At 41.4% G+C, this 26108-nt stretch overlaps 1 long non-coding RNA gene across 1 annotated transcript in view; it reads right to left on the bottom strand.

Moving 5' to 3' along the window:
* Window positions 1-8121: 8121 nt before the first annotated feature.
* LOC144824895 (uncharacterized) overlaps window positions 8122-26108 on the bottom strand; it is a 132841-nt gene continuing 114854 nt past the window's right edge. The window contains exon 3 of the long non-coding RNA XR_013609165.1: window positions 8122-8322. This is a non-coding gene — a long non-coding RNA (uncharacterized LOC144824895). The remainder of the gene's footprint in view (window positions 8323-26108) is intronic.

Here is a 26108-nt window from a genome sequence, read left to right as displayed (position 1 = left end):
AATACCTGACCAGTCTGCACTATATAAAACTGTAGAAAAACTAAAAATAAAAAGTGTTTTGCACAATTCTGTCATTGGGCTATATGTGGGCTACATATGGGTGACATTTGTGCTATATTTGGGCTCTTTTTCTCTGGTGGCCATCTTGGGAGACTTATTTGTTATGAAGTTTCCTACGTTTCTCATTTACTGCAGTCTCCTCAGTAGGAAATGCTTTCAGTTTTTTACTTTGATTCCATCAAGAAGGCATTCAGATGTGTCACATATTTGCCATAAATTCAGAATGTTAGCACCCTAGTTGTTCATTAGATCACTGTAGTAAAGCTACTGCTCACCAGGGAGTTAACTGGAAGTCTACTGCTGGCATTGAAAGTGATTGTTTCAGTCTGCATGTCAGAATTGTCTAATGAAATAGAAGAGGATTTGAGATCTCACTTAAAACATGCCCTACATTTTCTTTCTGCAGCACTAACCATAATTTCTATGGCAAAATGAACTCCCTCATTTTGTTCCTTTTTAAATTAAATGTTTTAAGTGTCACCAGTTTATTCCAATCAAGATGGCTTCAGGTGTGCCATAATTTTGTCGTAAGTATAACTGTTAGCTCTCTAGTTGTTTTGTAGAACACTCTGGGAAGCTGCAGTAGAACACAAAGGCATAAACTGACAGGCTGCTCCTGTTGAAATATAACAGGAAGATATTTGAGATCTCCCTTAAAACATGTCCTAATTTTTCTTTCTACAGCACTAACCATAATTTTTATGACAAAATGAACCCCCTCGTTTTGTTCCTTTTTAAATTAATTGTTTTAAGAGTTACCAGTTTTTTCCAATCAAGATGGCTTCAGGTGTGCCATAATTTTGTCATAAGTTAGACTGTTAGCACTCTAGTTGTTCTTTAGAATACTCTGGGAATCTGCAGTAGAACAGAAAGGAATCAACTAACAGTCTCTGCCCTTGTTGGATGTACATGTTTTACTGAGCATGTGAGACTTTATTCTCACATGACTGAGAAAGATAATGTGAATTTACAGAAAATATGCTCTCATTTTACCTTCTGGAGCACCTTCCAAAACTCTATGGGACAAGCATGTGAAAATAGTTCTCAAACATGATATCCCAGCAGAAGGTTTTTCACTGGGTAAAATCACCTTAGAACACACCACAATTCCTGAAATTAGTATGGTACCATCAACAAATGAATTCTAATGTTGCGATTTTCCAATGGTAACTAGGTCCTAACTATAACTACCTACTGATATATATATCCCAAAAGATGAATTAAAACGAGCTGGCTTTTCAGAAAACCCCTTTGGCCTCTGAGTCCTTCTTGCCGAGAGAGACTGCTTCCACGATCAATTACTGCGCCTGCCAGGGACGCAGAACAGAGGGCCCTGCAACACAAAAGGCCGAGGAAAAATACTGGCATCAGTCTGTTTGCAGCTGTGAGGCGTCGAGGTATCGACATTTCCTTGGGCCGCCAGCTATCACGGAGCAATATGGGGAAATTGAGGTATTTTACCTACGAGGTGCGAAGTCCGTATTGACAGCCCCTGCCCCTGCTTGTTGTACTGTGAGGCTGGTTGTTGCGGTATTAAGGGGACCAAGGAAGCCGGCCGTGGCTCTTCATCTGGATGAAGTATCACACAACCTACCTGCGCCAGCGCGGACCTACCGTTTGCCTCACTCCTCCATACCACCTACTCAGTCTGGACGTTACAGTGCCTTCTGGGAACTGCAGTTTATCCATGGACACTAAACTGCGACTGGTGTGACGATTTCATTAGGGGGAGGAGCAGCGAGTGCTGGGAGGTATTTTACTCAGGTGGAAGCTAATGGGTGTGTTCAGTGTTGGGCGCTGAAGAAGGCTAACTATGCCGAAATGCATTCGCCGCCACTGCCAAAAGATGAATTAAAACGAGCTGGCTTTTCAGAAAACCCCTTTGGCCTCTGAGTCCTTCTTGCCGAGAGAGACTGCTTCCACGATCAATTACTGCGCCTGCCAGGGACGCAGAACAGAGGGCCCTGCAACACAAAAGGCCGAGGAAAAATACTGGCATCAGTCTGTTTGCAGCTGTGAGGCGTCGAGGTATCGACATTTCCTTGGGCCGCCAGCTATCACGGAGCAATATGGGGAAATTGAGGTATTTTACCTACGAGGTGCAAAGTCCGTATTGACAGCCCCTGCCCCTGCTTGTTGTACTGTGAGGCTGGTTGTTGCGGTATTAAGGGGACCAAGGAAGCCGGCCGTGGCTCTTCATCTGGATGAAGTATCACACAACCTACCTGCGCCAGCGCGGACCTACCATTTGCCTCACTCCTCCATACCACCTACTCAGTCTGGACGTTACAGTGCCTTCTGGGAACTGCAGTTTATCCATGGACACTAAACTGCGACTGGTGTGACGATTTCATTAGGGGGAGGAGCAGCGAGTGCTGGGAGGTATTTTACTCAGGTGGAAGCTAATGGGTGTGTTCAGTGTTGGGCGCTGAAGAAGGCTGACTATGCCGAAATGCATTCGCCGCCACTGCCAAAAGATGAATTAAAACGAGCTGGCTTTTCAGAAAACCCCTTTGGCCTCTGAGTCTTTCTTGCCGAGAGAGACTGCTTCCACGATCTATATATATATATATATATATATATATATATATATATATATATATATATATATATATATATATATATATATATAGATATATCTATATATATATATATCTATATATATATATATATCTATATATATATATATATATATATATATATATATATATATATATATATATATATATATATATCAGTAGGTAGTTATAGTTAGGACCTAGTTACCATTTTCCAATGGTAACTCGCCCTCACAATACCACCCCACACAATGGCCCAAACATGACAAAGCAGGAGACATAAAACACAAAAACACCTTGAAAGGGGTTTCACTTTACAAATAACAGATGTATATTGTTACCCAACTCAATGGTACTCATTTTATCTGCCTCAAATGGATGAAAGGCTGAGTGGACCCACCGGGATTTGAACCTGTGACCATGACGTAGACACATGCCCCTACAGTGGATGCATTAGTCCACTGAGCCACCAGACCTGGTGAGTCTTTTCATTTTGTAAAGTGAAACCCCTTTCAAGGTGTTTTTGTGTTTTATGTCTCCTGCTTTGTCATGTTTGGGCCATTGTGTGGGGTGGTATTGTGAGGGCGAGTCAAGACAGGAGCATGTCCGCACTGTTTCACCTTCGAGAGGGTACAAGATAGGCCTGTCTTCTTTCACCCCTGATTTTTGCTCTAGTCCTGGAATCGCTTGCGCCCTGGATTTGAAGGGATCCCTTAGTCAGAAGGCTACAATGAACCACAGACTGGGAGGATAGAATCATCCCATTTGCAGCAGCTTGCTTCACCCCCTGCTGGGGTCTACGGACCGGGAGACAGCGGTGGTGTGCGGAGCAAGGACTCCATTTCCCAGCATCCTTTGCCGGCTGCAGCGCCGTCGCACTGCTGCCAGCGTTACCTATGCGTCAGGAGGCACTTTGAAAAGCTCCCAGGGCCTCCCGCAGCGTGGGACGCCCTTTTGCAGCAGTTTGTTTCAACCCCTGATGGGGGCTACGGACCGGGAGACAGCGGTGGTGTGCGGAGCAAGGACTCCATTTCCTAGCATCCTTTGCTGGCTGCAGCGCCGTCGCGCTGCTGCCAGAGTTGCCTGAGTGCCAGGAGGCGCTTTGAAAAGCTCCCAGGAACATTGGAAATGAACATGTAGAATCAACATACACTAAGTAGTCAGTATGTTCTTTGTCCAGCCGGACAGCGTTTTATTTTACAAGTATAAATAATAACACAAAATTGAAGGTAATGTCAAGGGGGCACAACCTGTGACCCACATACAACAAGACAAAACAGCAATTTTTTCAGGCAAAAAGGCGTACGAGGCAGTCTGTTTCTAAGTATTCAGTGAACAGACTTGATTCAATCATGGTACCATTGTGCAATGCAATCAGACTATTAGTGACCATATGGTACAGGAGTGTCGACGTTTCGATGCTCAAGCTTTAGATAAATGGCATCATCTTCAGGACAGTAATATAAACCATGTCTGTCTTGAGATCATATAGTATCCTATCACACATGCATAACAATAAACATAAGTAACAGGTTTGACAAAAAGGGGGATAAATTGGGAGAAAATTGAAAAAAGAACAAAAAATAGGTAATTTAGACAGTTAGCTAGGCACGAACCATTCTAGTCAAAGTTCAATTACGTGTTGGTGACATTGTTTATGAATAGGGCTCTATTGTGAGAATAAAACACAAGGAGCGTGTTTGAGCAATTAGTGGTGGAAGTAACATGCGGCACTAATTTGACATGCTTGTGGGATAGCATTGAAAGGGCGGAGGAATGGACAGCATACGGCGAAGTACATTTATAGTGTGTGTACGGTGCAGTAATGCTATGGAGGAATTAGGTAGCACAGTAAGCAGTAAGGGTGCTCAGTGGCACATACCACAGGTGTGCGGCGCAGTGAAGTGGTTTATATTGGATAGAGAGAACCATGGGCCAGATGTAGGTAGGGTTTTACCGGTCGGTAACGGCCGAATTCGGCCGTTACCGACCGGTAAAAGGAATTTGAGATGTAGGGGGCAGAATCGGTAATTTTACCGTTCTGTAATTTACCGATCTGTAATTTTACAGAATCTGTAAATATACCGGTCGGTAAATTTACAGAACGGTAAAATTACAGATTCTGTAAAATCGATATGTAGGTGGGACTCTGATGAGTCCCACAAGGCCTAAGAAATCGGTATTTTACCATCAAATTCAATTTGATGGTGAAATACCGATTCAGGTGAGCATGCAAATGTGTGCATGCACACCTGTGCCATATGACAGGCAGACCTGCCCTTAGGGCAGGTATGCCTGCCATATGGCCCCCGAACCTTTTTTGGGGGTGCTAGAGGGTGTCAAAGTGACACCCCCTGCACCCTTGCCAAAAATCTGTATTTACCGATCGGTAAATACCGACCTGTAATGCCCCATTCATTCCTATGGGCTTCAAAGCCCATAGGAATGAATGGAGCATTACAGGTCGGTATTTACCGAATCGGTAAATACCGACTTTTAAAGAATCGGTAAATCCACATCTGGATTTACCTACATCTCGGTACATCTATTTTACCGACTCTTAAATACCGAATCGGTAAAATTCGGTATTTAAGTGTCGGTAAAATAGATTTACCTACATCTGGCCCCATATCTTCCATGTGTGGGAAATTAAAGAATTTTGGATGCGGTGCAGTGAAGTGCTGTTTTAAAAGGGGCACCCGTTAGGTAATCCAATGAAGAGGCGAACCAACCAAACAGATCAGCTCTAAGAGAAAATGACCCCCTTGTGCAAATCATCCTTGCACCGCCATGAGTTCATGGATTCAGTGCTCTGTAACCCCCGCAAATGGCGCGATCGCAGACCCATTAGTCAAGCCCACACAAACCAAGGTAACAACTTGCTCTACCTGCATACAAACTGAGGCAGCTGCGGCCCCTTCTACCAGCTGCAGATTTGACGAGGCCTCAATCAATTCCATCGTGGACACTGTATGCAAGCGTATTAAAGACCTTGTGGACAAGAACTTTTCCACCCTCTGGAAGCGTCTAGACCACCTTGAGACACTGTCAAATAGGCTAAACTCGCAAATTAATATTTCTAAGAACGTTACACTACATGGGTCGAATTCTAATCTTGCTGGTGTACCTATTGCTGGCGAGCAGACACAGGCACCTGTGCCAATAGTCACTCCCTTATTAGAAGCCTGTGACACTTTCCATAAAGTAAAGGAATGTTTTCTACCTAAATCCACTATTGCCCGTGACAAACCACTGGAAAGTCGCTGGCTTAGCATCTAAAATCGACGTGGAAGACTGGATAAAAATAGTTCAAACATATGATATACTCATACTGCAACAAACGTGGGCAACACGTGAATGACACCAAGAAGGGTTCGAATGTCATAATATAAATGCCCCCGCTCCCAAGATTGGCCGCCCATCAGGTGGACTCTTTATCTGGGTTAAAATTTCGGCAGGTGGTAGCGTTAAGGCTTTAACAACTGACAATGATAACTTTCAGGCGCTGATTTACACAAGGGATGTCTCCATTTGTTTTATTACCTTTTATAATGATTTTCACACTGTCCCAAATGCGAACTTCACTAACTTATTTAATTTTATCTCTAGCTTATGAAGGCGAAGATTCGTTTGACAAATTAGTTGGTATCTGTCAAGGTGGTGATTTTAACATTAGAATTTCAAGCAATAACAAACTAGATAGGGATTCCCATACCAATATACGGCCAGGTAACATTGGGGTAGAGTTGAAGGACAACTTGTTCAACTATAACTTACCAAATGTAATGGAAATTGCAGCTGTACCCCATTAAGATAATCTTATTCTACCAACATATAGAGGGTGAGGTTTTGCCTCTATTATTGATTACGTGTTTATATCTGCTGCATTGGGAGACTGTTTGTTAAAGGCTGAGGTCATACCTCCTTCCTTGGCGATCATAATCCCATTGCAACAACACTAAGAGTCACCAGTAGGCCAGTACTTGTAAAAGAATGTGGGGCTATTAACTTAGGGCCCAGATGTAGGTAATTCTATTTTACCAATACTAAAATACCGAATTTACCGAGTCGGTATTTTAGAATCGGTAAATGGGATGTAGGTAAAAATTCGGTAATTTTTACTGATTCTGTAAAATTTGGTATCAGCCATTCGTTATTTACCGATTCGGTATTTACCGAATCGGTAATTCCCATTCAATCCTATGTGCCTTTTGGTCCATAGGAATGAATGGGAATTACCGAATCAGTAAATACCGAATCGGTAAATACCGAATCGGTAAATACCAAATTGGCTAGGAAAAGAAAGTAAAACTCAGGAGTCAGCCAATCAGGTGCAACCACCCCCCTCCCAACCAGGAAGGGGCTACACCCAGGCGGCCGGTAGCAATTGGAAGCTTCTGGAGAGGCTGTGAGAGCAGAGCTGAGTTCCTGAGCCACAGGAAAACTGTTGTGCTTCTGAATTTGTAAAATGGCAAACACCAGTGAAAAGGAACTCCCAGAGAGGAAGAGAAAAATAAAATTCAGCACCATAGAGCTGCAGGTCCTCGTGGAGGAGGTGGTGAAAGAACACCATACATTGTTTGGAAAGCATTCCCTGACTGTGGCTGAATCTGCCAAAAGAAAATTTGGCTGGAAATACAGTCTAAGGTGAATGCTGTAGGAGTGACTCCATGGGATATTGATGACCTGAAAAAGAGGTGGTATGACCTCAGGAGCTTGACTAAGAAGAAAATTGCAGAGCTCCACAAAGAGGCAAACCAAACTGGAGGAGGAGGGAACAGTGCACCTCCCCTGACTGAGCTGGAGGAGCTGGTGGAGTCCACCATAGAACCAGAGAACGTCTGTGGACTGGGAGATGCAAACACCTCAGCCAGAGCTGCCACCAGAAAAGGTAAGAAGCATGCACAGCAAACACCCCCACCCCATCACCTTCCCTTTCCCCTATGTGGCAGTGTTAACCCACTCCAGTAGAGGTAGCAATATACAGCAGCAATGCATTATGGGAGATGTAGTCATGGAAAGACCTACCATGTCACACAGCACACCAAGCAACAAGTGTTGCAACACATATCATTGATAATCAAGCTGAGGCAATATGTAGAGTGTTTCAGTGAGAAGAATTTAATTATAAGCAGTGAGGCAGGAGCACATAGCTAATGTACGCTTTTATGTCCACAGGCGAGACATCACGTACCAGGGAGAAGAAAGTCAGTGCACCACAGAGGGACGACAGCCAGGAGGCAGGCACAAGTGCAGGGAATGACACAGAGGACACTGGTGCACCAACAACACAGCCACCATCCCAAGACCTTGACATTTCTCCACAGCTGCAGGCATCCCCAGAGCATTCAGGATCCCCTCTGCTACGGTCCTCACCTGATCTGCCTACGCCACTGCACGAACAACACCTGCAGCTCAAAAGAGTAATAGGCATGTCGTTGCACCACTAGTCGAAATGGAAACATCAGCAGTTGACATGGAGGGGGATGAGACACCAACCTTGGCTGGGGAAGGAAGCACTGCCACACAGCAGTCCAGCGAAGAGGGTGCCCACACAGGTACCAGACGCCGCAGGCTCACAGACAGCAGTGCTGCACGACATGTAGAGGGTCCCAGTGTCTTCCGTGGGCTGGAGGGTAACATGGTTAAGATACAAATAATGCAGGGGAAGGCCATCCAGGCGGTGCAACACCAGATGAGGCACCTGAATGCAAACATGGAAAACATTTGGAAGGGCATCAGTGCACTGGTGGATGAGAACAAAGAGATGGCATCAGGTATGGGGGAGATGGCTGCAGGGATGCGGGACATGTCGCAATCCGTGCTTCTATTGTGCACAAAACTAGATCAGGACAGAACAACAAGGAGGAAGGACAGGCAGGAAGCACAGCGACACACCAAGGCTGTTAACCGCCTGGCCACTGCAACTTCCCTTCTTTGCAGGAGATGCATCAACATGCAAGAAGGACTAACACACAGCAGCAATGAGGTGTCCAGGGGCCTAGCAAGGGTGACAGGTGCTGTAGAGGTGCTGCTCAATGCTCAGTCAGCCCATACTGCTGCTCTGGATGTACCCGACAGTGAGGAAAGCACCAGTAGGAGCAGCATGACAAGCCCCCCTATTGCTGAGACACGGAGGAGCAGCAGGCTCCATGGTGCTCCAACTGTCTGCACACCTAGTGACGACAGCCAGCAAATTTCATCTGGCACCGGTAGGCGTGGCCGAAAATGACTTATGCTGCCCACACTCCATGACCTTTAATGGGGATGTGAGCCAGGACTCACATTACTAATGGATACTATTTGTGTTGCACATGTGTGCCTTTGAGAACCTGCGTAGTGCCAAATATTAAACTAGGTTGGCTACATAGTCCACCTGCCTGTGTCTCTTAACTTATTCAAAAGTAGTTGCGTGTGATCCCTGCCCGTCTCTGTCTGCCATCTGTTGCTGGCGCAACTCCTGCTGTGTTTGGGGTCAGGCAGTGCATGTTCATTATCATGGTCCTGGAAATCGCACAATTCTACCTCTGTGCCCTTCTTTGTAGCAAGGTTGTGCAACATTGCGCATGTTGCAATGATCTTACAGCAGATGAGTGGTGAGTACTGCCGTGCGCCTCCGCTTTTGTGGAGGCAACGGAACCTGCTTTTTAACAGCCCAAAGGTGCGCTCCACAACGTTCCTAGTGGATTTGTGTGCCACCTTATATCATCTCTGGCTTGGCGTAGATGGGTTCAGATAGGGTGTCAGGATGAACGATCAGACGGCATATGTGCTGTCACCTGTTTGAAAATGATACAATGATTACTCAAATGCGCAACAACACATACATCTGCAATATCTATCAGGGTGTGTCACAGTGTTTTACCAAGCAGGTATCGTTCTCCAAATTCCCCCACTGTCAGGCGTGTGTAGATCCCACTGTTCTGAAAGATGTGGGATCCGTGGGTGCTTCCCGGAAATTTGGCCACAATGTCTGTGATGTTGGCATCACAGATTACCTGCACATTGATAGAGTGGGTTGACTTACTGTTTCTGTAAATGTACTCTGTGGCAGCAGGTGGGCATATTGGGATGTGGGTGCCATCAATGCAGCCAATGACGTGTGGAAAATGTGCCAGTTGATAGAAGTCAGTTTTGGTCTTTATCAGATCTGCATGTGTGTCAGGGAAGCTGATGTAATGATGCATTCTCGGCATCATGGCCTCTAGGAACTTCCGGAAGAAACGGGACAGGCAGCTCTGGGACACCCCACCAACCGCAGCAATTACCCCCTGGTAATTCCCAGATGCAAGCAGATGTAGGCTACAGAGCACCTGCACAGGGGGTGGGATGGTGTGCGCCCTTGGTGTTGGGTGCTCCAGCATTGGGTGCAGGTCCCTGATCAAGTCCAAGATGGTTTGGGGGTGCAGCATGTACCTTTGCAATATCTCAGCCTCTGTGAGTTGAAAGAGCGTTATCCTCTGTCTGTAGACTTGCTCCTCCCTTCTCCAGACCCTCTCTCCTGCTGCCTGTAGCAATCGTTGCCTTACTATCACGTAGAATGCCGCCATTCTGGTCACACTGTTGCATTTTGGGACCTTTTTTATAGACTGCACCTGGTTACCACTTGCTTTCAATCCATGTTAAATACCGACTCTTAAATACCGAATTTTATGAAATTCGGTATTGTAGAAGTTTCCCACATCTCAAAACAAATTTTTTACCATTTCTTATTTACCAATTCGGTAAATAAGAATTCGGTAATATCCGATTTGGTATATTCCGATTCGGTAAATACCGAATCGGAAAATTCTGAATCGGTAAATTACCGACTCGTATTTACTGATTCGGCCTTTTTTGGGCTCCTACATCTCAATAGCCAAATACCGGTCGGTAAAGGGCCGAAATTCGGTATTTTCAGCCGTTACCGACCGGTATTTGGCTACCTACATCTGGCCCTTAGTGCCCTCCACTGACAATCTAAGACTGGCTTGGCGAGGCGTTGACAATAATGATCTATTCCCTAATGATAAAAACTCACTCAACACTTATTGATATTTGTCTGTCACCATGCGATCATAACCCTGTGGTTATTAACACCTTTTCGCAACTTTGTGGGGGTATTAAACAAATGATAGCTGGACAGATAATGGAACCCAATCGGGGTCCACAGTGGTTCAATAGTGCGTGCTCTAGAGCAAACAGAGAGCTCTGTGAGGCCCTTGTGACGAGCCCAACGGACCCGGCGCTTGTGAAGTCCCTGAGGCATCAATATAAGTGTACAACTAAACAGCGGATAGACAAGGTTTTAAAAGAACGATGGGATAACTTCGCCTGTGCCGCTAGACTCAATAAAGGAAGTGGTTTCTGGTCAGCAGTTAAGGACATGAGATCTGTAGGCCTTACATTAACACCAATAAGCTGTACCATCACCAGCGAATCCTGGGTATCCCATTTCTGAAGATCTATCAAGCAACGTCACAGAATGAGGATTCATAGAACTTCCAAGGTGCCTCAAGGATCGAGATATCCGTGTCAGAAGTTGAGGATGCTATATATCAAAGTTTGGGCAATAAAGCTCCTGGTCTTGACGGGTTACCGATAGACTTATCAAATATAAACCTGAATTCTGGGCGCCCCTTTTACTTACTGTTTTTAATACCTTAACTGCTGCTTCAATTCCCAGCACATGGTCGACTAGTATTATTGTCCCTATTTTTAAAAAAAGCGACTGTTCCAATCCTAGCTGCTACAAACCAATCTCCCTGATTGATAATACATTAAAAATCCTTGGGAGAATCCTGTTTTAGGTCCTGGGCCGAGGATGAACACATTTTAAATTCTTGTCAATTAGGTTTCAGAAGTAAAATAGGCACAGTCGAACAGTGCCTAAACCTTAATCTGATCATTGGTAAATATACCGTAGCACCGAAATCCCCTATCTATCTGGCCTTCATGGACCTCACATCAGCCTTTGATTTTGTTAGAAGGTCACATCTTTGGTTGATTCTTTAAAAATATGGGTTGGATGACGTTTTAGTTCACTTTCTGGCGTATCTACATAGGGATTTGAAAGCCCGGGTGCAGATCCGTAAAGGCGGGGAGGTTTCTGAGGGTCAGGCAGGGGTGTGTACTGGCCCCACTCCTGTTTATCCTATTTATCAATGATTTGCATGACTCCCTGAGTAAGCTTACCAATGATGCCCCTTCTATTAATGGCAATATCCTACCTGCCTTATTATATGCAGATGATGCAGCCTGAATGGGCCACACGTATTTTAGTGCAGAGCTTTGTTGATTTTATGGCCGCCCTAGACCGCCGTACAAATTTTAACAAATCCTTTTTAATGGCACGCGACCCAAAAAAGCACCTTGTTAATTCTATTTCTATAGGTAATGAACGTTTACATTGCACTTGCACTTTTCCATGTCTGGGGCTGATATTCTCAGTTCCTGGGTCCTGGACTAACCATGTGGCAGATAGTAGGAGCAAGTTTGCTAAAGCAATTAACTCCGTCCTGTCACTTCCCCAACTAAAAAAAGTTGAGGTGTTACTATCTATCACTAAAATCTTTAAATCACAATGTATCCCTGCTGCTACTTATGGTGCGGTAGTTTGGGGCTTCACGAGTTGCAGCGGCATACAAAATGAGGAAAATATATTCTGCAGGAAATTGCTGGGGGCCCGATCACCTCATCACAGTACATCTGTCACGGGGAGTTAAAACTGACATATATTGAGGATTACATCAGGGCTCGGCTGGCTATATTCTGGCTTAAAATCTGGCAGAATCCTGCGGCAACCCTCACTAGAAATATAATTACTGACTGCCTTAAATGTGAAAAGGGCATGGATATACCGTGGCTCGCTGCTGTAAGGGAAAGCCTAAAGAGTGCAAACCTTGAGCACACTTTTTTAAACCCAAGTGACACGGGGGGAGAAAGCAAAGAAATTGCTACAAGAGGCGCTATACGATAAGTATAGCAGGGTAAGACACAAAGAAGAGTACCTAAATCCTCAGTAGCAAGGTATTGTGATGTATTCCTATAGGTTCTGTATCGATCCCCCTATTCCTGACCCTATTCTGGTTAACAAATTAACTAGCAGCCATCCCATGATGCAGAAACCGTTATCTAATTACGCCAGACCACGGCACAGGAGCGCGTTATCTGATTAGGTCATAACGCTTGCCATCTAATTAGGCAAGCAATATTCCTCCAGCCCCTGATAAGGCATACGGAGTTCTCAAAACAAATCAAACCTATGACAACCTGGGAAAAACCCTGCGGCCATTGTTTTGATTTCACCGAGAACTTCAGTAAAAGAATGTGCTAACGGCCAGCTCGTATGACATCCTTATTGACGTATCTATGTCCATCCTTACGTCAATCTCGGCACCTTACAGGTATAAATATTACCGATATTGCCTTAAGCAAACACACGCGGTGGTGACGAGATCGGAGCAGCGAGACTTGCCGAAGCCCACTGATGCTGCCCCGCCTTCCTGACGCGCTGAGAAAGAGACGCTGCCTTTCTCCTGCCGAGAAATCCAGCTCCGGCGCTTCCGAGCGGCCCTTGCAGGCAGCCTGGAATATCGAGACCAAAGATGAGAGATACCATCCCTCAATCATCCTAGATTCAAGGTACGGAACTGAATAACCCCTTGCAGAGAATTCTTGAATCAGTCACTTGGCAAAACAAACGTAACTTAAACTACTACTTTCTATCCCCGCCCACGTATTAGGCTTAGGTCAGGTACACTGGGGTAGGCATAGTTAGAAGCACCAGTTGAGTACGATTAGTCAAATGTTTATATGTATGTATCTATTTTATCCGTTTTAAACCACCATATGGCTTAGAAACCATATAAATGTTTTTACAGTATTATTTTATACTTCTGCTTTTATTGTATGCACTTTACTTAACCATAAGTATTGCAATAATATCGATTCATTTCTCTTGTACGAGAAAAGAGACTGATCAATAAATAACATCTTTTATTGAACACGCCCGTCTCTTCCTTTTCTCTACCATCTGGTGAAACTAAGAATGCACGTACTGACTGAGTAAAATAAGTTGTCTTTTGTTTTCACACGACTCTAGAGATACACTCTTGATTAGGGGAGAGCAAAGTTGTCATGTTCTATGGTTGTCAGAAACTAAATCCCTTCTTGTCTATCCAGGGAGGTTCAACTCCTCCTTGTCTATTCGAGAAAGTTTCTAGTGAACTCTGAGCTAGCTGGCAAACCCAAAACTTTAAGTCTAATATCGACAGTAGAAGACCTAGTTAACGTCTGGTCTAGGTCTATACTATTGGAGGTATTATTCCAATGCGCAGAGCCTATTGGGATAATAGGAACTACACTACATGGCGCCCAACGTGTTTGGATAGGCGATAAAACTAACGCAAGACATTAGAGTAACTCAGTCGTGCTCTTTCACTCAGACCCCTTTTTCCCATAATACTCCAAAGACGTCTGGAGTGGGTGAGAGGTAAAATCCGCCAAACCTCGCAGGAGGGAACTCCTATGTATTGTTCTTGGTTCAATCAACGTTGAAGGATACACTGTTCCAAAATATTGTGCATCTCATCTTTGTTTCCACAAGAAACCTGATCTGCAAACAAACAGAATAACCATCCTGACAGTAAAATGCCAGAAAGTGATGATGAAAGAGAGATAGCTAGAGTAGCAGCTGAAGTAATAGAAGCTGATAATACTATGCAAGAAGCAGACCCGGATATAATACTCATCCCGGTCAACATAAGAAGATCTATAACGTTAAAACTTATAGACAATGGACTGACACCAAGAGGTGGTACAGTCATATTCGTAATTGAGGCACACGAATATCGGCAGACAGAGGTATTCTATTCATGGATAAACTTTCCAGCAGCAAATGCTGTAACAAAGGAGTTCCACTGTTATAAAATAGAGGAACCTCCGGATACCTACACTCCTTTCGAGGAAGTGGAAGTACCACTTAAATTCCAAGAGCACCTGCTCTTGTTTAATGGCGCCCTAAAACATAATAATCACATCACCAGGCTCGGTCCACTAGGTAGACCAGGAGCAACGTGGCCGGTCCTAGCCGGATACACACCACATCCAGACATCGAAAGAATGTCTGCAGCAGATGTTTTAGTACAACTAAAACAATTAATTAAAATATATAGACAACTAGTCCAATATGTAATGCGGACTTCAACCATCCAACCTGTAGTTAAAATCCCACAGCTGACCCCTTATCAGGGGAACACAAATAAAATTACACCACAGAACATACAGTCCTGCCTAGGTAAAGTACCAGCTAAACGGGAACAAATACCATTCTGGTTAGCACAAAAAATCACCCAAATAGAGGCGGTGTTTCCAGACACCACCCCTGTGGATAAACACAGGATTCTGACTATCTGTCTTCCAATGGGAATCGCACCACACGTGGAGGACTGTGACACTTGGGGTACAGTCTTTGCTTCCATTTACACAAAAACACATGGAGTTCCATCCATGTCAGTAATACCAGATGTGCTAAAACAAATTCAAGACGAATACGGTCCAGAACCCGCTTTAACTCTTGGTATGAAATTACTAAAAGACTTCAAGCAGGTCTCGGCAATATTACTAGCCAACATAAAAGGAGAAGCAGCGAATGTGGCGATCCGCCAGAGGTTAAAAGAGACAGATATAGCAGACCAACCAGCTGAAATTGCCAGAATTATAGAAAAATCCTATGAAGAACTAGGTAGAGATAGTTTGGGTGGAATACCAGTAAAGCCCCAACTAATTGAAAGTCCTGAAAAATATTTATTAAAAATAATCTAAACAGTCAAAAGAAGAACTGGGATGGAAACAAACAATCCAATCCAAAAGAAAAGAGATTCCAGTCCAGAGGAAGGTCTCCTCGGCGGAGAGAAAGATCTCCAGAACAAGGACCCAAGTCTCCCCAAAAAAAAATACAACCTTAGAAATAGGGATAACATAAAGAAACCTGATAGATATCAAGACTTTGATACACGTCCCTCTCAATCTTTTCAGACTTCCTCGCAGAAATCGGAAAGAAGAGGACGATCGGAACCCAGGGAAGGGCACGTCAAGTCCAAAGACAAGGAACCTGCTCATCCAAATAAAAAATTACAGTTTCCAAAAAAGAAGGTAGCCAGTATTAAAGTATTCAACAATGCCGAGAATACTGAGGACACAGCTGAAAAACGGAGAGTGGGCTCAGACAATGCTAGACAGCGCAGCAGAAGTGAGCATAGCACGCAAAGTCCTTATGAATCATCTGGAGACAGTGGACACGAATGAATACATTCAGGTGGAAACTGCAGACACCAGAGTTAGCAAACCTCACAAAATATATGAAATAACTTTACGTATAGAAGGGGATAAGACTAGAAAAATAAGGGGCCTTTTTTGGGATAATCTCTCCAAGGGCTATGACATCCTTCTAGCTGAAAAAGATTGGCCACCAGAGTTCGTCAGGGAGTGCCCACATGGCGAAGAAATAATTATGCCTGCCTTCTCAAATCATATTCCAATTCATAAAAAATATACACTTGCAAGAAAGTGGGCAGTAGCTCAAGCTCCTGCTTTATATAAAAATCATGTAGGATGGGATGAGGACTCTCCTCCTCACAAAATCCAGTTAAAATCACAACCTACTGCACAAAGGCAGTATCCAATCAAGCAAGAAGCTAAAAAACAGGTAAAAGAAATTCTAGATCAACTAGAATACCAGGGGGTGATTAAAACTTGCACCTCACAAATGAACAACCCTTTGTTTCCTGTCTCCAAACCAGACAATTCATATCGTCTAGTTTTGGATTACAGACACCTTAACTCGTGTTGCAAAACTTTTGCAGTACAAAACTCGCATAGTGCTGCACTAATGAATAACATAGTGCGCAAAAAATATAAAACAACATTAGACATCTCTAATGGATTCTTTTGTCAAAATATAGCACCAGAGAGCAGATACTTATCAGCGTTCTCAATAAATGGCGCTCAAAAAGAATTCTGTCGGTTACCCCAGGGGTACAAGAACAGCCCAGGATTATTCTCAGCGAGAGTAACAGAGTTACTACAAACATATGATGACGAAGCATTATCGTATGTCGACGACATATACCTAACAGACGATGACTTGGATACTCACTTGAAGAGAGTGAACACCATAATACTTGGGTTCGCAGCAGAGGGTTACAAATTCAACTTTAAAAAATCTAGAATAGCCCATCTAACAGTCCTATTCTTAGGATATGAATTATCAAGTGAAGGCAAAAGCCTGGCTGACAATTTCCTAGAGAAATGTGCCGTACTCCAAGCACCTAGAACACTAAAAAACCTACAGTCAATTCTAGGCTTCCTAAATTTCGGAAGAACATACATTGCAAATTACGCAGAAAGGGTCAATCCCCTTTATGATCTAATAAAACCAGATTTTAAAAAATCAAATTGGACTCAAAAACACACAGAAATTCTGAGATCCTTACAAACAGATATGTTAATTAAAACAAAATTAGAAACACGTGATAATGATGGAGAGCGGTAATTTCTTCTGGTAGTTTCTCAATGCAAAACCCTCATGCTACCTCTATTTTACCACTCAAAAGGTGTTGGGCCCTTCACACCATGTATTACCATCAGGAGAAATTTAAATAAAGATGAACAGTCAAAATGCAATTATTATTGTAAGCCAATAAAGAGAGTTGTTGATTATGTTAAAGGGTTTTATTTTCTAGTCAAAAAGTGAATTTTTCTCTGACCCTTTATTCATTAGTAAAATATCAATTAGGTTACAGAATTTTGGAAAACAGGGAAAATATCAATAATACAGAACACATTACAGTCTGCATATAAGCATTACATGTAGTTATGAAAATGTGGCGCAAAATTTCAGTCACAATTCTTAAAGAGTTTCTAAGAAAAATAGTCTTGCAAAGCTAATCAATAATTAAATAGTTGGCAAAAAATCTCCCATTAAGAGAAATAAATGCATAAGACAAATAAATCTTTTAGACCTAATTAATTAGTCAAAACATGATAAAGTTTAGCATCTATCCTGATCCACTGCACTCTCTGTCTGTCTGTGTCTAAAGGGGAAAGCAGCCCGCCCTTCACAGGCCTCAAAGGAATGTGGCATAAAGTGCCAAGATATGACGTGGAAGCAAGAAACCTCCCCCTGACACTCCTCGGACGCAAGCCCGCCCTTCAGCAATCTCCCGGGACGTTTCTCGTACCTAACCCATAGAAGCCAGCTGAGCTGAGAAAAAAGAAGAAGTGGTGGCTCCCATCCAGAGAGGACAGTATTTATACCATAATTATTGGCAGAGTACACAAAGATGTAACATTTTTCAGGAGAACCTTACGTGATTGGTCAGTCATAAAGGCATGAGGTCACACTTCCCTGACTCATTCTAAAAACCTGACTTCACTAGTCCTAACAAAAGAAGCATACATGAATAAATACATTTATAAACATTTGCAACATTTACTAGGAAAAAATGTTTCAATCTAATTCATCCTTCTTCCTTCTCAGCGCAGTAGATGGATACTTTTAACTAACTGGTACATTGGCAGAATGACAAGAATGTGCAGTTCACGCTGTTCTTGTCATGAGGAAAGCTGCCACAGTCTGCGCATGCTCCCTTCTCATTAAATTGAAAGTCAAAGCCTTGATGGATTCACAGGCAGCCATGTTTTGTGTAGGCCCCAAAAATAAAACAAACACAAAGATAATATTAATTTCATGTAAATCAGTCCATTATGTGTCCCAAGTGCATTATTAATTCACACACATTATAAAAAGAGGTGTTATTAACTGAAAATGTTTATCAAAATATGCAACAAGTCAAAGTCTATTAAGACAGGAATAATACATTTAGTTTACATGGATGTGCTGGGAAGAGAGAAACACATTCTATTAAAAATCTTCAAAGGTAAAAAGGCCACTTTTTCTCTACATTGCAAAAAAAACACATGTTAATTTAATTCAGCAAAAGCATTTTCAGTCTGAAGTGAATAGGCCTCACTTTTCATGTTTTTCATGTGCCATGTTTTTAACCTGCACCAAAATGTGCGTGGCAATTTAAATGCAGCCTGTCTGAAGCACAAAAAATAAAACAATGCATGACTGCAGATGAAATCTGCTCCATCAATCCACCCTCTTGATAATTCAAATCATAATAAAATGATTTATAATTCATCACACATATTTCATTTCATAAGTGACAATTTTTTATTTTTTATTTTTTTTAAATTGCAAAAGCTGAGCATATAAGAATGTTACTTCTATTTCTAAGGCAAACACAAGTTTGGTCTGTAATCAGATCATATATAGCCAAGCTCAAATGTTTTAGTGCAGAGATCTGTAAGTAGCTTCTTGGAACAGTTAGTCTTCTTTAAAATAAGTAACTAAAATAATAAAAAAGGAATTCAACAGGACAGTTTCAGCATTTCTTTACTCATTGTCATCAGCTTGTCATCAGTATGGCTCATACTTTCCATGCAAATTGGACTACTTAGGTGCTGAGAAATTCTGACAGAGCACCATCAATCCTTTGCACTTTTTCAACCAAGGCCTTTCACTCTTATTTTCACTTTGATCTTATTCAGATGTTTCACCACAGCATCTCTCAGATCAAAACCGTTGCACCATCCATTATGCAGATCTTGTGTAGCAGCTGCAATCTGGTGAGAAACTGCACACTGTACATCAACCAGACCTACACAGCAATGGCTAGTGTTCTCCTCAGTGTTTTCCACAAGTGCATTTGCATATGCATTTTCAAGCCACTTTAGTGTTGCTGAAACACAGTCTTTTGCAAAAGGTAACTCTGTGCTGCCATTGTTTTGCTTTATTATGCGTGACACTTCAGGCAGATAGCTACAATCCATTTCTTGTCCAATCTGTTGTTCTGCACTCATTATCTTTGAGACCACATTATGATCTGATTTCAGAGAAACTGGCAATTTATACCTGGGCATCAGTCTTTGCAATAACACATTTGTCACTTTGCAGTTGTCATTTTTCTCAAAAACAGTTCTGATACAACCCTGTTGTGCTGCTTCAAAAACATTTTCTTGAGACTCTTTAAACTTAACTGTGAAGATTCCATAGAATGTATATGCTAACAGAACACAATTTTGTGCAACTGAATTAGCATTTCTCTCTCCCATGACAACAGTGACTCCCAATTGAGCAGATATACTGCATGTTATGGTAAGGGCAATCAATTTCGAATTTTGGGCTGGGGTAATTACTAAAAGCCATGAAGCTTTGACAACATCATGTATAAGGAGCACAGCATGTGCTGCTTTTAATGTGTCACCTTTCAAACATGGGCCATCTACAAAATGGACATTGTTGGGCTGACTCAGATGTTCATCCTTCAAGTCTGAATTTGGCTTTATGCATATTTTCATGATATTTAGACACTCATTTTCAGTTTCATCACAATCCAATCCATTTGCTGACATTTCTGTGAAGTTAGGGTCAAAGGCCATTGGGCAATACATCACAGACCCTTGAAAACATTCATCTTTTTGAATAAGCAATGAGAGAGCGCAGCCCTCCCTCTCACTGCAAATTAGTGTATTTTCTTTCAAATAAACTTTCATTCCTAGTGCTGGGGCGCGCCATTTTTTCTCTTTCAACTCTAGGAATGCTTTTGTGCAGTTGTTGTCCAATGGAAGCGGATCAGACACACCTGAGTGTGTCAGCCTCAGTAAAGGCTTAGCCACTAGGGAACTGTTTATTAACCACTCTCTACAGCAGCTAACCATTCCCAAAAATGTCCTGACTTCTTTCTGAATTTGAGGTGGATTCATCTTGGAAATTATTTCCACCTTCTCTGGTGACACCTTTCTACCTCCCTTTCCAATTTTGTGTCCCAGATATTCATCTTCTTTTTGACAGTACTCCTGACTATTCTCATGCAATGGCACTGTGACATGAACTTGGCAAAAATCAATAAAAGTAAGCCATTCTTCACCACATGGAATGTGAAAAAATATATTGGCTGGATTCGGTACCACAGGACAACATGGAAAAAATATGCTTTTAATCTCCTGCACTATTCTGTTCTTTTCATTTATTTTCTGTGAACCTATGATCAGAAAGTTACACAAACTTCCAATCAGTTCCATCAAAAATCCTTTTATTGGTAAAATTCCTGCAACTGATTGTGTTCCTGAATACATGTCATCTGGTTCAAATTTTAATAAGACATGTTCAGCACATTTTATTAGCCTGGCATCCTTCTCTGTGAACTCTCTTATTTCTGTGTTTAATATTTTTTCCAAAGCAGAAGGTAATTTTTCAACTGTCTTTTCTGAAAACAATGCTACAACTGTCTCTTGATGGGCCATTTTAAAATGTACATCCTCATCAGGAATCTGAAAAATAGCATTATCTGGTGTACAGTAATCTGTGCTGCTTAATTTGCAAAATAATTGTTTTCCTGCTAGGCCTGAGTCACAGACAACAGTTTTGCAGTTTTCCTCAAATGGGCCTAATTTTGGTGCACAATTTTCTAATACTTTGTTTGTAATTTCTTTCTTTAAAACTCCTGCAACTAAATCTGGACTTTCCACTGCCCTCACAATGGAATTGGTAAATTCAGAATTGTGAGTGTTAAAACTCTCATTTGCAAAAAGAGCAACCTGTTGGACTGGGTTCTGTTTATGTCTCTGGAAACAATTCACATTTACTCTGGGCAACTCATTTAAATTAATTTTAGCATTTTCCATATTTTGTGGGACCATCTGTGCTTGAAAAATTTCTGCCATTGGTACCTGTTTCTGAACTGACATTTGCATTTGCTTAACTGGCATATTTTGCACCTGCATTTCTCCATGTTTTTGTGCATCATGTTTAAATTTAGTTTTCTTCTTCCAATGCTCAAATCTGTTATAAAGATGGCAAAAGGACACATTTTCCAGCAGTACAACATCCATACCTGAATTTGCACAAACCAAAACACCTTTACTTCCATCCTGTGTTCTTTTAATCTGTACCCAATCAACATCCTTTGCTAGCACTATGCCCTTTAGGAAAATAATCACTGCTATATTTTCCTCCATAACAACAGAAAATGATGGTGCATTCATGCAAACCCTTTTCATTGTCTCTTCACTTGGCCCTTGAACAACAACTTTAGATTCAAAGCACAATTTAGTCAGCATGGCAATATAAAAGAACATTTCCAAATTAATGCACAACTCTTTTAAAAAGTCATCAAATCCATCAACTTGTGGGTACCACAGCACAATTCTGTCTCTCAGTTGTGGGAATGTGTTCAGAAATGCTGCAAGTTCACTTTTATTCTGTAGCATAGGAACATACATTTCTCCCACCTTTTCTCTCAATGAGTAAGCAAAAGCTTCTCCCTCATTCTGCTTATTATTTTTCTCAATTATATCTGGTGGCTTCTTTTCCTTATCCATTTTCCTTGCTAGGTCTGGTCGTTTCTTTTTCTTCTCATGTTTTCGTGCCCATTTGTCTCCTAATTTCTCAAACCCATTGCATTTGAAAATATATTTTATTTCTGCAAGGTGCAATTGCATTTCTGAAGAATACATTTTCTCATTTGCTTCATCATCCATGTGTACCCTGAAACTTTTCTGAAATGGAAAACTTCCTGAAACATCAGTTTTATATTTTTGAGCCAAATCTGTCAGTCCATTATGAGTAATTAATGAACATGTAGCTGTTTCCTTACTCAGGGAAATTAATTCTTTTTCTTGACACTGGTTCACATTTTCATTATTTAAACAGCAGGGACAGTTAATTTCTTCATGTTCACATGTTGAATTTAAAACACTAAGCTGTTTCTCTTTTTCAGGGCCTGTGTTAATATGTTCCCCCATGTTTTCTATATTTTTAATCACTGCTGCTTCCTCAGAGCAGGTTTGAAAAATCCCATTTTCAAATATATTTATTTTATCCTGGGCTGCAGATGTTGTAAATACCATTTTTCTCTCACCTTTCAGTGCTTGGTGTACTTTCTGTTCAATAATCTGTGTGTTCTTAGTTTCTGAAATAAACCCTGGCAAAATCACTGATTCTGCAGCTCTTTGAACCTTTTCAGTAGGGACCATATTAATTGGGACAGTCATAATTTTTCTAGGCATTATCTGTGCATCTGCAGTTTGCAATTCTTGGACTAAATCAGGCACATTTAAAGCAGTAACACCTGGAGGTATCACTGTCAGTACTGAATCAACAGGTAATGGTTCAATATAAAATGTCTGCACAGTTCTCTCAGTCTGTATTTCTCTCTGTTCAACAGAAGCAGTAGCCCCTGTAGTATTTACTGGTGCACTATTTTCAGTATTTTTCATGGGAACCACATAAAGTGGTGGACACTCAGTTAACAATGCATCCATTATTTCATCCCCTGAATTATTATTTATTTGAAGCTCTTTTTCAGCATTAATTCCCTTCTCCTGTATATGGTGCTTTACCTTTTCATCCTCACTTGCTTTCTCTCTTGCTGTCTTTTCCCACAGGCTTAAGGCCTCAAATTGTGCAGCTTTAGATTGTGTCTTTATTTCACATAACACTTCCCTTAATTTGTCAATGATTTGCAATTCAAAAGTACCATCTTTTGGAAACCTCAAAGCACCCTCTTTTTCAGTAATCTTGCACCATTGTTGAACCCACATACATGTGTTTTGTCCCAAACTGGTAGACATAAAATGCACAGGTGTTCCTTCAGGAGCATCACCAATAAAAAACGAATTTTTCACTTTACCTCCTAACATCTTCTTTAAACCTTCAAACAGTTTCATTTTTGCAATAGTTCAATGCAATTTCTTTTCTCCAAAACTGTCAGTCTCAATTTTAGTCAGTTTTACTTCTACCACTGACCCTCCACAAAATCTTACTGCAAAATGTCTCTTAATCAATAACTCTGTTAGTAACAACATAAATACATTCGCTACTCTGTCTGTTGTGCTAAATAAAGGATAGATTTATATTCACTGCGAGTAACACATTCCGCTTACCCTTCACAAAGTAAGACTTTCCGTTTACTCTTCAAACACTACAGGTAAATCCCTTCCGCTTACCTTTCACTCAAGCTCAGAAGAACCTGCTACTCCTTTGGACTTATCCTTCAGGATATATCTTAGTCCAAAGTTTCACCAGCGAACACTTTTGCTGTCAATCAAGCTCAGAAGAACCTGCTACTCCTTTGGACTTATCCTTCAGGATATATCTTAGTCCAAAGTTTCACCAGCGAACCCTTTTGCTGTCAATCAAGCTCAGAAGAACCTGCTACTCCTTTGGTGTGACCCTTTCTAGGTGATATCAGACCAAAGTTTCACCAGCGAACTCTTTGCTATTAATCACTCACACAGAAAATAGTCCCTAATTTAACACTGCCAGCCCTACCTAGCTTCTCAGTGTTATTCCAACAGACGAGTAACCTCAGTGCAGTGTGGCTTCCATTTACCACCCGCTATTCCTTCCCGGGATTCCACAGGTGTGCATACCTGCGTGTTCCAGACAACATAGAACAAGACACTAACTTAACATGAAGAGTTAAAACATGTAATCAATAACCAAAAAATGATGTCCTATGAAATTACCAATATAATCAATAACACCATCAATTCAAAATGAGCAAAATATCACCAACAGTAAAAAATCCTTACTATTTTCAACACTTCAAAAAGCATGCTAGCATATTAACACCATTTCACAACCCTATTGATACTCACACCACTTCTTGCATCACCTGACAGTACTGCTTTGCCAGTCTTCAGGTTCTGAGCATTGGAGTCAGGAATCAGGACTTGGACATTTATCTAACTTGGGCAATTATTTTATTTCCCTCTTAAGGTCAATGATCAATTAGTTGAGTAGTTGATGGTGAAATCAATAATTACTAATCACCAAACTAATCAATAATGACCATCCTCTGCTTACCAAAAACTGATGGAGAGCGGTAATTTCTTCTGGTAGTTTCTCAATGCAAAACCCTCATGCTACCTCTATTTTACCACTCAAAAGGTGTTGGGCCCTTCACACCATGTATTACCATCAGGAGAAATTTAAATAAAGATGAACAGTCAAAATGCAATTATTATTGTAAGCCAATAAAGAGAGTTGTTGATTATTTTAAAGGGTTTTATTTTCTAGTCAAAAAGTTAATTTTTCTCTGACCCTTTATTCATTAGTAAAATATCAATTAGGTTACAGAATTTTGGAAAACAGGGAAAATATCAATAATACAGAACACATTACAGTCTGCATATAAGCATTACATGTAGTTATGAAAATGTGGCGCAAAATTTCAGTCACAATTCTTAAAGAGTTTCTAAGAAAAATAGTCTTGCAAAGCTAATCAATAATTAAATAGTTGGCAAAAAATCTCCCATTAAGAGAAATAAATGCATAAGACAAATAAATCTTTTAGACCTAATTAATTAGTCAAAACATGATAAAGTTTAGCATCTATCCTGATCCACTGCACTCTCTGTCTGTCTGTGTCTAAAGGGGAAAGCAGCCCGCCCTTCACAGGCCTCAAAGGAATGTGGCATAAAGTGCCAAGATATGACGTGGAAGCAAGAAACCTCCCCCTGACACTCCTCGGACGCAAGCCCGCCCTTCAGCAATCTCCCGGGACGTTTCTCGTACCTAACCCATAGAAGCCAGCTGAGCTGAGAAAAAAGAAGAAGTGGTGGCTCCCATCCAGAGAGGACAGTATTTATACCATAATTATTGGCAGAGTACACAAAGATGTAACATTTTTCAGGAGAACCTTACGTGATTGGTCAGTCATAAAGGCATGAGGTCACACTTCCCTGACTCATTCTAAAAACCTGACTTCACTAGTCCTAACAAAAGAAGCATACATGAATAAATACATTTATAAACATTTGCAACATTTACTAGGAAAAATGTTTCAATCTAATTCATCCTTCTTCCTTCTCAGCGCAGTAGATGGATACTTTTAACTAACTGGTACATTGGCAGAATGACAAGAATGTGCAGTTCACGCTGTTCTTGTCATGAGGAAAGCTGCCACAGTCTGCGCATGCTCCCTTCTCATTAAATTGAAAGTCAAAGCCTTGATGGATTCACAGGCAGCCATGTTTTGTGTAGGCCCCAAAAATAAAACAAACACAAAGATAATATTAATTTCATGTAAATCAGTCCATTATGTGTCCCAAGTGCATTATTAATTCACACACATTATAAAAAGAGGTGTTATTAACTGAAAATGTTTATCAAAATATGCAACAAGTCAAAGTCTATTAAGACAGGAATAATACATTTAGTTTACATGGATGTGCTGGGAAGAGAGAAACACATTCTATTAAAAATCTTCAAAGGTAAAAAGGCCACTTTTTCTCTACATTGCAAAAAAAACACATGTTAATTTAATTCAGCAAAAGCATTTTCAGTCTGAAGTGAATAGGCCTCACTTTTCATGTTTTTCATGTGCCATGTTTTTAACCTGCACCAAAATGTGCGTGGCAATTTAAATGCAGCCTGTC

This window comes from Lissotriton helveticus, chromosome 3_1 (genome assembly GCF_964261635.1).
Source record: "Lissotriton helveticus chromosome 3_1, aLisHel1.1, whole genome shotgun sequence".
Lineage (NCBI taxonomy): Eukaryota > Metazoa > Chordata > Amphibia > Caudata > Salamandridae > Lissotriton > Lissotriton helveticus.
Note: the sequence above shows the minus strand (reverse complement) of the source record. Positions and strands in the feature narration are given on the sequence as shown.